The sequence below is a fragment of the Perognathus longimembris genome, chromosome 20 (genome assembly GCF_023159225.1).
Source record: "Perognathus longimembris pacificus isolate PPM17 chromosome 20, ASM2315922v1, whole genome shotgun sequence".
NCBI classification, from domain to species: domain Eukaryota; kingdom Metazoa; phylum Chordata; class Mammalia; order Rodentia; family Heteromyidae; genus Perognathus; species Perognathus longimembris.
Window position 1 is genome coordinate 5,006,336 of NC_063180.1, and position 8,134 is coordinate 5,014,469.

An 8,134-nucleotide genomic window follows, 5' to 3' on the forward strand; every position below is an offset into this window, starting at 1 on the left:
CCTGGTGTCTGGGCAAGGTGCTATTACCTCTCTGAGCCTTGGTGGCCCCTCTGTGAAACCTCCTTTGCCAACTGGGGTAAGGACTATAAATTGGCAGTGCCTGCAAAGCCCCTAAAACGATGCAGGAACTGGTGACTCTTCCACAAATGGTGATATTGGCAAGAACTGAATCTCCAGCCCCCTTCTGACAGACACATGCAGATTTCTGGCAACCACACAGCCATCTGAGAAGTCTTCAGTCTCCTTTCAATAAAAGTTTATGAGCTGAGTCCTCTCATTCTCACCAGTTACTCTTTAACCAAAGCCTCATATGCTGCAGCTGCTCCTTGTGATCGGCTGTAAGAAAGCCAAGGACGGAGCCAAGCCATACCTGTGTGCACCTGCCAGTGCATCACAACCTGGCAGCACATGGCGGAGCCTGGCAGCGGGCCAAGCTCTGCAGCACATCCTTCTTGAGATGAACTCCACACATCTTGATCCTCTGTGCTGGGCAGGCGTGTGTGTGTGTGTGTGTGTGTGTGTGTGTGTGTGTGTGTGTGCACATGTGCACACTCACTGGTCCTAGGACTTGAACTCAGGGCCTTGGTACTGTCCCTGATCTTTTTTTCACATGGCTAGCACTCTACCACTTGAACCACTTCTGGATTCTTATTTTTTTTTTTTTTTTTTGGTGATTAAGTGGAGATAAGAGTTTCACATACTTTCCTACCCTCACTGGCTCTGAAACCTTTTCCTCAGGTCTCAGCCTCCTGAAAACCTAGGATTAGAGCCATGAGCCATCAGTTCCCAGCTGGCCCAGGCACTTTTTATTAAGATATCTTTGAAGCCAGATGCTGGTGGCTCATGCCTGTAAACCTAGCTAGTCAGAAAACTGAAATCTGAAGATGGGGATTACCAGCAAGCATGAGCAGGAAAGTCTGTAAAACTCTCATCTCCAACTAACTACCAAAAAAACAAAGTGAAGGTGTAGCTCAAGTGGTAGGGCACCTGCTTTGAGCAGAAAAAGTTAAGGGAGAGTGTAAATCTCTGAGTACAAACCCCAGTAGTATAAAAAATTTTTCAAAATGATCCTTTTAATATAATCACATTTCCTTTAAAGTAGAAAGGATAATCACACTTTTCCAAATTTGTCTTAAGCCCACTAATGTTAAGACCTACCTATAGCTCCTTTGGTCCTCCAGCCAGCAGCAGTGGCTGACCTGACTGTACAAAGACCCAGACAGGTCACCACTGAGTACGTGCTCTAATAGGAGGCATCAGTGACATTGCCAGAGCCTGGCATTCTGTCACACAAGGAATTCCCAGCAATACCAGCCATTTGTCCTGCACCCCCCTCTAGAAGGTATGCTGGGTAACTGCCTGAACATGAAGCATTATACCATCTCACACTCAGTTCCAACTCAGTTTCCTCATCTGTGAAATGGAAAGAACCTTAACATTAGGGCTGTATTAAGGTAAAGCTTAAATAACTCTAAGTCTTCTACCTCTCAGCCCTGTACCTAGTATGTAGTCAGCACTCCTAAATGGGGTCAATGATGAGAAGAAAGCATTTGCAATGTGTTTTCAAGGGATCAGTGATTGGCTTTGCAAATACCATTTCATCAACCCCTGCAACAATTCTGCAAGGAAAATGTAATTATTAGCCTCCACATTTCCAGGGAGGAAATGCAGGCCCTTCTGGTTTCCATATCTGACCAAATGCATGCATTTGAGAATTAGCTGTGCTGAAACCCAGCAACCTGGCTCCAGACCCCAGGCTCTGACCACTACCCAATAATTTATTCCTTAAAGTCATCAACGCAGGACAGCCCAGGCTTGTGCCAGATACAGGGATCATAGAACAGAATGAAAAGTGTACCCAAGTCTCAACCAGAGAGGCGGGCAGAGCATTGCCCCACACACACACTGTTGACTGCCATCAGCCCATTTCTGAAGCTGTCAACTCAGTGCTACCCACAGATCCTGATGGAATATCAGTCACCTTGCCACCACTAGACAAAATACCTGAGAAGCTGACTTAAGAAGAGGGAAATATTTATTCTAACTCCAAGTATCAAAGTATTAAACCATAGTAATTTGTCTTCAGACATGGCCCGTACAAGGCAGGTCACCTTGGAGGGAATGGTGTGGCAAAACAAAGCTGCTCACCTCATGACCATCAGTCAGCAGGATGGGGGGGGACGGGACTGGGGACAAGATAGACCCTTCCCAGACACACCTCCAGTGACCTGCCTCTTCCAACTAAGCTCCACCTCCTGAAGTGTCTGTCATTTCCCAATAGCCAATCAAATTGTGAGCTTGTCAGTGGATTAATCTTCCATGAGGTCCAAGTACTTAGAATATAAGGCTTCCCAAAAGCCATGTTTCTGCATTAGAGGCCAAGCCTTCCACACAGGAACCTTTGGTGACATTTCATAACCACACCACACCACATTTGGAAGCCCAGCTTTGTCCTGCAGAGCACCCTTAAAGACCACCCAGTCTGGCTGCTAACTCTTCTTTTTTAAGAAAGTCTCTTCTGGTGTGCTTTTGTCCCTTTCAGCAGCCACATGTCCTCCAGGAAGGGGAAAGACCTGAGGCCTCAGTCCCTCCTCAGCAGCTCCTTGGACCTCCTCCCAGCCCCTTTGGAGCAGGTCCACATTGTCCAGCACCCCCTAAGCTACTGGGTCCACTCATAGTACTGCCATGGTCTCCCTGTGACACTCCTCACAAAATGTCCCAACATCTTGATTGCAATTATGCCCCTGGCCTTTCCACACAATGGGCCTGGTCCTTAGTCCAGTCTCTGAGAGGCACAGCTCTCAAGAGGGTCCTCAGGAAATGAGAATGGCCAAGAGACATATGAAAAAGTGCTCTACATCACTGGCCATAAAAGAAATGCAAATCAATACAACATTGAGATTCCATCTCACCCCAGTAAGAATGTCATATATCAAGAAAACTAACAATAACAATTGTTGGAGGGGATGTGGTCAAAAGGGAACCCTACTTCATTGTTGGTGGGAATGTAAACTGGTTCAGCCACTCTGGCAAGCAGTATGGAGATTCCTCAGAAGGCTAAATATAGAACTCCACTATGACCCAGCAGCCCCACTTTTGGGTATCTATCCAAAAGACCACAAACAAAATCACAGTAATGCCACCAGCACAACAATGTTCACTGCAGCACAATTTGTCATAGCAAGAATCTGGAACCAGCCCAGATGCCCCTCAGTAGACAAATGGATCAGGAAAATGTGGTACATATACACAATGGAATTTTATGCCTCTATCAGAAAGAATGACATTGTCCCATTTGAAAGGAAATGGAAGGACTTGGAAAAAATTATACTAAGTGAAGTGAGCCAGACCCAAAGAAACATGGACTCTATGGTCTCCCTTATTGGGAATAATTAGTACAGGTTTAGGCAAGTCATAGCAGAGCATCACAAGGCCCAATAGCTATACCCTTATGAACACATAAAATGATGCTAAGTGAAATGAACTCCATGTTATGGAAACAGTGGTAACTACTTTCAATGTCCTATGTGTATCTGTAGCTTCTATTATTGATGATGTTCTTGTATCACCTTCCTGTGGTTGTACCTACACTATCTCTGTAATCTTATCTGAGTATATTGGAAACCGTATATACTGGTATTGGAAGTAGGAAATTGAAAGGGAATACCAAATTTGAGAGACACAGGGTAAAAAAAGACAAACAACTACAAAAGCAATACCTGCAAAACTGTTTGGTGTAAGTGAACTGAACACCTCCGTGGTGGGGGGGGGGGGGCGGGAAGGGAAAGGGGGAGGAGGGAGGGGGGTATGAGGGACAAGGTAACAAACTGTACAAGACATGTATCCAGTGCCTAACGTATGAAACTGTAACCTTTCTGTACATCAGTTTGATAATAAAAATTTGAAAAGAAAAAAAAAGAAGGTCCTCAGGAAGCATGCGTGGCCCTGAGGCCAAAGGCTCTGTGCACCACCTGCCCTGCTCGAAGGCTGCTAGTGCAGCTGAGGAGCAGGAATCGGGCATGCCCACTGCCTCACTGATAGCCACATCTACACCACCTGCCCTGCTCAGGGGCTGCTAGTGCACCTTGGAGACCATTGTCCCACTAACGGCCATTTCTACAACACCCAGAGCAGTATCTCAGCACACCCAGACTGGAAATCAGAACAGGCTGGAGAATTCACTGAGCCTGGAACATTCCTCTTTCTTTTGTATGGTTCATTCATTAGGAAACCTCCCTGAGACTGACTTTCTTAGATTTGAATTCTCACACAGGACAGAAGATGCAATGTAGAGGAAACATAAACATGGAAGAAAAAAAAAAAAAAAGACTTTAACCCACCGGCTGGTGACCCATGCTTGTAATCCTAGCTACAGGAGGCTGAGATCTAAGGATGGCCATCCAAAGCCAGCCTGGGCAGGAAAGTCCATGAGATTCTTGCCTCCCAATTAGCCACCAAAAAGCCAGAAGTGGAAGTATAACTCTAATGGTAGAGCACTAGATTTGAGTGTAGTAATGTGAGAGCACAATGCCCTGAGTTCACTCCCCAGTACCCATGATGATAGATAGATAGATATGTACAGACATATGTACATACATGCACACACATACATACAAAGACATATAAAAGTAAAAAAGACCAGAGAACTGTCCTCTCTCCACCTCAAAAATATCCTTAGGAAAGGCCTGGTAGGGGAGGGGTTCTGGCTATCACATTCTCACATTCTGTTCTCTAAGAACCACCACTGTGTGCCTGCAGTTCCTTTTGGGGGCTGCATGTTCTGGATCAACCATCTGCCAATCACTTGACACATCGGTGTGAGTTAGTGAGTTAGTTTCTCTCCCCTCCCAGTAACAAACAGCAACAGCATGGAACAGGAAGTGGGAATCTGGGAAGAGACAGTGATAGATCATTTTAGAAAATGGCACCACAGGACACCCAGTCTCCAAACCACAGGCCCTGTCTCTCTCTTATCCATCACAGGCCAGGTCCATCAGCCTTACACAGAGAGAGAGAGAGAGAGAGAGAGAGAGAGAGAGAGAGAGAGAGAGAGACCCCTCCTTCCCTCTTTCCTTCAATTCCCCAGCTATCTTCAAGCCTGCCCTCTCCTCTCCCCACCCCCGATGGTCATGACCTGCATCCTGCCTGGTACAGCCATATCCCTGCTAACCTCCTGACTTTCAGTCTTACTCTCTAAGGCCCATATTTTAATATTAGGAAGAGGCATCTATCCAGAACACAATTCGGATAAAATCACATTCCTTGCCTTGAAAACTATCCATTGTCCTTGCAATGAAATCAAGCTCAATTTTGGTTTTCAGTTCAAAGATCTATGCCCTGTCCTCTTCTCTGATCTCATCTTCTTCTGCTTTCATTCACTGTTTTATTTCTTCTTTTTCCCCTGCTTTATTTTTTTTAAATGTCCTCACTCAGCCAAATTCCATCCTGCCTCAGGACCTTTGTACTTGCTTCATCTGTCTAAAATGCTCATGGCTTATCCCTTCTCACCCTTAGGTCATGAGTCAAATGTCCCTTTTCATGAAAGACTTTCCAAATACCTAGTCTGAAATAAACAACCTCCCTCACCCTGTCCCTTGTATTTTCAGCTCCTCTTCTTTGGTTTCTACTGAGTTCTGGCAGGGCATTGGAATTCTACCACTTAACTGTTGAGTGAGCACTGTGGATAGCATGTCTGTCCAGCCACACTTTGCCTCAGTGACAACAGCAGCCCCTTAAGAGTACTCAATACTGGCTGACAGAAATAACCAGCAAGCCGTGGGGAAGGCATGGAAGAAGACAGACTGGCTGGGACTCCATTGCAGGCCTACATTCTGTGTGCATCAGCCCACACCGGCATGCTCAGTCCTGTCTCTATCTGTATCCAGTTGTTCTTCTCACCATACTGGGGATGTTAGAAAGAACAGGGCTTCATTTTAGTTCACGGTGTTGGTACAAGGTCAAGGGATGACAGGTTTTGCTGGAGTCCCAAGTTGTTGTATTCTTTTCAGGGCACAACTAAAGACCTGGGCAAGACTCCCCTCATTCATCCATTAGTCATATGAATGCTTTCCATTCAAGAGGGCAGAGCCCTCATCGCTTCTTAAAGGTCTCACCCCATAATGTCTCATAATGGAGATTCTTTTTCTTTCACATGAGTTCTGAGAGAACAAACCATATTCAAAACGAAGAACTTCAATGGGGTACTGTGGGTCTGGCTGATGAAAGTTGTCAGCAAACAACCCTCAGCCCCTCCCGGGCCCCTCTGAGGGGGAAGAGTCCTCGCCTGCTCCTCGGCCCCTCTCAGGATGCCCCACATCTCATGGATGGTCAAGGCTGATCCAGGCCTCTCCGCCCTCCCAAGCCAAAAGGGCCATGACAGCCCAGCACTGCCACGGGGCTAGCTAACTTCTCGCCTCCTGCATTATACATCCAGCACTCCTGCTGCCTCCCCGTCCTGTAGGGTCCCAAGCATTCCAGTCCCCATGCCCAGCCTGCTAACCTCTAGCTCTGTTCCTGTTTCCTGGGATGCACTTCTGCCACTGAGTGCTTGGCTAGGTGCAGAAGTCTGGAGGCAAGAAGAGCAATGAGCACTCACACCCAGTGACTCAGTAGTCCAGGATGTCTGTATGCTCACACTGTGGTGGGGGAAGACTGTCAGGGGCAGCATGCAGGGGTCTCTCCAACCTAGCCATGAATAACCAAGACAAGTAGAACCCAGGAAGCTTCCTGAGGACAATGAGACCCTCAGTTCAGTTCAGTTCTGAGGAAAGGACATTGTACCTGGTTCAAGACTAGATGCAGGGAGATGAAGCTAGTTGAGCAGAGGTGAGTGGAGACAATGCCGGGTCTGCAGAGGGCGAGAGAGAAGCCCCAGTGCCCTGGGCTCTGTAGGGAAGATGTCACCCAAAAAGCATGAGGGCTGCCCAAATGCTTTGAATTGAAAGGGAGCAGCATGAAAGGTCCACTGAGGCACTGATGCCCAAGTGTATGAGTGTTAGCCACATTAGCACTACCCCAAGTAAGAGAAACAATACCAAGGATTGATTATTCCAGTAAAAATATGATAACATGCACATGCAAAATTCCACAGTGAAACTCCTTTCTGCAATTAATATTCACTAAAACAAAAGCTGTTTTAAGATGGTGGAGGAAGAAACAGAGAGAGTGGTAAAGAGGGTGAGGTTGGTGGGACACATTATATGCATGTAGGGAAATGTCATGATGAAACCCCCCTTGCAAGCCAATGTATGCTAATAAAAAGTATGAGAGAGAGAGAGAGAGCACGCGCACTGGGTGGTACATGGTTATACCCATTTTATCCTGTTCTTCCTATAGTCCTGAGTCTTGTAATCCTCTGCCTCACCCATTATCATAGATAATGAGCAAAAGGGGGCCCTGTCCCTCTGGTCTCCACACACAGTCTCAGAACCAGGCCAACCATGATCTGCCTACTCTACTATCCCGGAGCTACAGGAGCTACATCCTCACTCTGTTCCTTCTGAGTTCACCATCACAAGTCTGTGTCACTTGGTATTTACCCCCTAACCACAGCCTTTCAGATCTAAGTGCCACCATCTGTCTGACTGAGGCTGGCTCTGAGTTTCCAAATGTATCAAAATTACATTATCTGCTCTTGACCAGAAGATTCGATGACCCTTTCTGTTCATGAAATATCACAGCAATTAAATCTCCTTTAGGCCTGATATTTGCAAGGATTGGTGGCTTCTTACCTCATAACTGCCTAGACAAGTCCAGAACAGGGGGGAGAATTTGCTTTGGATCAAGGTCTGATTGTTTTTGTTTCTTTTTTTCTCCTTTTCTTTTTTTTCCTTTTTGAAGAGTGGGGACAGGCAGGTGGAGGGCTTCAGGTTGCGGGTTTAATGTTAGTTCATTATTTCTTGATGTTTCCTAAAAGTTTTCAAGGTAATTGATATTTTTATTCTAAAAGCATTTCCATCTACTCCAGCCCACTGGCTCTGTTTTAGCTAATTAAACTTGTGAAATGAGGAAGTGAATAAAAGTTCATTGCGAAAGTACAGGCTGGTATGATGTCGCATGCTAATTGAGCCTCTTGGACCAGCAGGGTGCTGTGGCCCGGCCTGGCAGAACCTCCCAGCACAGCCCTGGGTGGCAG

At 46.3% G+C, this 8,134-nt stretch overlaps 1 long non-coding RNA gene across 1 annotated transcript in view; it reads right to left on the reverse strand.

Moving 5' to 3' along the window:
* The window catches only part of LOC125368354, a 131,867-nt gene extending 124,006 nt beyond the window's left edge, over window positions 1-7,861 (reverse strand). The window contains exon 1 of the long non-coding RNA XR_007214225.1: window positions 7,731-7,861. This is a non-coding gene — a long non-coding RNA (uncharacterized LOC125368354). The remainder of the gene's footprint in view (window positions 1-7,730) is intronic.
* Between the last annotated feature and the right edge of the window lie 273 nt (window positions 7,862-8,134).